We start from the raw sequence: 3,615 nt of genomic DNA, 5'->3' as shown, positions 1-3,615 counted from the left end.
TATCCTTTGAACCTCATGGTTGTATTTTGTGCAAAGAATTAAAAATAAAAACTAGAGGGACATAATTTGCTTCTGGAAATCATTTGTCCTCTATCGGTAAGATTTAGAGCTTATTTAGGAGACCGATAATAATTTTCTCCTTATTACCTTTGAGCTCATCCTACCAATTCCTGCAAGGAGGGATAAGCTGAGAAAGAGTGTCTGCACCCTGAATCCTGCAATTAACCCACTTAGTTTTAAGATGAGGTTCCCAACATAGCTCAGATCTGCTATATGTCTTTTGGGGTTGCCCCAAAGGTGCTTTTTGGAACGGCAACTGGATTTTCTGATTTTTTTCTGAGAAGACATTTTGCTTCTCATCCAAGAAGCTTCTTCAATTCTGAACTGAAGAATGAAGAAGCTTCTTGGGCGAGAAGCAAAATATCTTCCAGGAGGAAAAAAAAAGTTGCCTTTTGAAAAAAGCACCTTTGAGGCAACCATGAGTCATCCTGGATGATTGAGACTCTCCATAGACCAAATCCTCATTCCTTCCAGCTTGCTTTTGTTCTCCATCTTCCTTGGGTGAGTTTAGAGAAGGCCTCTTTCCCCACCCACTAAACTTTATTAGGTTTTGGTTTCATGGTTGGTTGATTGGTTGATTGACATCACACTAGCTTGCTCAAATATGGAGACTGCTTCAGCTGAGCCCATCCCCACCTTCTAAGGCAGAATAAGATCTGAAGAATTGAAGTTCTTCCTGAGGTCTTGATGTGGTTTTTGGAGAAAAGAGATTTTTGTTGAGGAAACTCAACTGCAGCTTGAAGGACAAAGTTACTGCTTTTGCCATCTTCACCTCTGCTGAACAGTTTGGGTAGTTTTTTTTTTTTTTTAATTCAACCATGGGTCAAAAATGTTTCTGTCCATCTATCTCTCTGTCACTATCTATTATCTATCTATCTATCCCTTTTTATAACCTGTAATTCCTTTTCAGGGTAGAGGTGAATGGGTGCATCTGAGCGTTTACTGGAGATGGATCGATCTGTATCGATCCATCTCTGCATCTGTCTCTCACTCACTCTAGCTACCATGTTGTCTTCTATCAACTCTTTTTCATTCACTTTATCCTATGTCTATCATCTATCCTTTCTCTCTCCATCCTTCTACCTGTCATCTGTCTACTTCTATCATCCCTCTCTCTCTCTCTCATATATATATATATTCTCTTTCTCTCTCCATCCATTCTGTCATCTGCCTGCCTGTCTACCTCTATCATCCATTTGTCTGTTTGTCTATCTTGCCCCCTTCCTCTTAACTGACCAGTGCAGGGCATTGACATTTCTTCCCAGGAGAGGGAAGGAGGAGAAAAATATCTATTATTGCGTATAGTTTTGCAACTAGCACTCCCTTGCTCTTAATATTCCATCTTCTTAGGATGAAAGTCGGTTTTTCCACCAGGAGAATTTTGCACTGCAAATTCTTCAGACTCTCCCTTTCTCAGTCTCGCCTTGCATAAATCTTTTTATATACCATGGTGATTCTAGAGAATGTCTTTCTTTTCTTGTTTGCTTTAAGTGATTTTATTTTTTTGTTCCTATAATTTAATTGTTATTTATATTCCAATGATTTATGATTGAAAGGGAAGGGAGCGGGGAAAATGCCATGTTCAATACAGAAAGGGTTAACCGGATGCTGTCGTAAGACACTTTCATTTCTTGAAATGTCAATGTTGAAGCACAAAATGTGTTCTTTCTGTATCGCTGTTCTGTATTTTAAAAGCACTCAACAATAAAATTTGCTGTCTTGTCCAAAGAACTCTGAGTGGCTAGTTTGTGAAAATATCAGCCTGATTAAAAGAATTATGAGAAAATGCGATGTAATGCTGTATTCTAATGATGTCACTTCCAAAGTCCACTACATAGATACATTTTCAGGAAACACTGAATTTTTAACCTATAGGCCTGAAACCATGCCAGCTAGCTGCTAAGAAAAGACACAGAAAAAAACACCTTTTCAATGGCATTTTTTGAAACCGGATTCTTTCTCGTGTGCCTGTTCTGCAGCAGCCTGGAATTGGAAAACAGGGCCTTCCTCTGGTCCAAGAAGGAATAGCAGCCCGAAAAAAAACCCCTTTCAATGGGTTTTTTAGGCTACTATCCTGTATCTTAATTATTAACACCTTATTAATATTAATAGGACAACATGAGGCCAACATAAGTCCCATGGCAACTCAAGGGTCACTAAATGTGCCGGTCGTAAATCGAGGCCTATCCAAGCGAGGAAGACGGTGCCGCCGCAAGCCAGTAGCCAACGGGGAAAGCAAGGATTTACCAAAGATTAGGGAAAAAAGGGAACAACGCTTTTCGTGCACAATGACGTTTTATTGTTTAGGAAAAACCAAAACAGTGAGGTCAGCCCTGCGACATCGCGCACGCGTCCCCTACCCCCCCCCCACTTCACCCAGGATCAATGAGACCGAGAAGTGCGGCCCGCAGAGCAGAGCGTCGGGGGAAAAAGCCCCGCCCCTCTATGTTGCTCTTGAGACGATCAAGTTACTTTGAAAATGACCTTCTCAATATGGCCGACTTCCCGTCCGTCCTTCCAAGTCGTCCCCTCAACGTCCTTTCGCGGCACGGTGAACTTGTCCGTCAGCGCGGCTGTCCCCCCGTCCCCGCCCCCCATGCCTGAGAAGAACGACCTTTCTACGACGGCCGACTTCAAGTCCATTCTTTCTAGTCTCCCCCCACACACACACACACACTTCCTCGCGCAGCGACTTTTTCGCCACGCTAGGATTTTAAGTTTATTATTCTATATCACCATGATAAAACGCATCCTTATTAATAGGGGCAGAGGAGGACCAGGGCCCGCAACACAGGGAGAGAAGGAGTTCCGCTTCTTAAACCGAGTTAAAAAGACGAACGAAAACTTCAGTGCTCTTTCTACGGGACAGAGAACGGTGCCCTCCTGTGGTGAAAGTCGGTATTGCGGCCACACAGAAAAAAAAACACCTTTTCAATGGCATTTTTTGAAACCGGATTCTTTCTCGTGTGCCTGTTCTGCAGAAGCCTGGAATTGGAAAAGAGGGCCTTCCTGTGGTCCAAGAAGGAATAGCAGCCGGGTGGGGGACGGGGGGAAGACTAAAACGAATGGACTGGAAGTCGGCCGTCGTAGAAAGGTCGTTCTTCTCAGGCATTGTGAGGGGGGGGGAGACGGCCGCGCTGACGGACAAGTTCACCGTGCCGCAAAACTCGCCGCGAAAGGACGTTGAGAGGACGACTTAGAAGGACGGGCGGGAAGTCGGCCATGATGGGAAGGTCATGTTTCAAAGGCAGTAAGGGACGGACGTGGACGAAGGACCGGAAGTTCTTACCGAGAAGGTCGCTGCGAAAGGAAGTTGGGAGGACGACTAAGAAGGACTGACGGGAAGTCCGCCATGATGTGAAGGTCATTTTTCCAAAGGCGGTAGGGGACGGCCGCGGACAGGGGACAGGAAGTTCGCCTTGCCGAGGTGGTGGCCGAGAAAGGAAGTTGAGGGGACGACTAAGAAGGACGGACGGGAAGTCCGCCATGATGTGAAGGTCATTTTTTTTCCAAAGGCGGTAAGGGACGGACGTGGACGAACGACCGGAAGTTCTC

The 3,615-nt window shown here is 44.8% G+C and overlaps 1 long non-coding RNA gene across 1 annotated transcript; it reads right to left on the bottom strand.

The window, feature by feature from the left end:
• Positions 1–1,269: 1,269 nt before the first annotated feature.
• Positions 1,270–3,241, bottom strand: LOC148129725 (uncharacterized). The gene is made up of 2 exons (XR_015750813.1): positions 2,972–3,241; positions 1,270–1,959 (listed from the first exon to the last, which is right to left on the bottom strand). It is a non-coding gene; the product is annotated as an uncharacterized LOC148129725 (long non-coding RNA).
• Positions 3,242–3,615: the final 374 nt, after the last annotated feature.

Source organism: Notechis scutatus, chromosome 11 (assembly GCF_049901735.1).
Source record: "Notechis scutatus isolate UNSWTSFEM ecotype Mainland chromosome 11, rNotScu1.2, whole genome shotgun sequence".
In the NCBI taxonomy this organism is placed as follows: domain Eukaryota; kingdom Metazoa; phylum Chordata; class Lepidosauria; order Squamata; family Elapidae; genus Notechis; species Notechis scutatus.
This window is presented reverse-complemented; position numbering and strand designations above follow the sequence as displayed.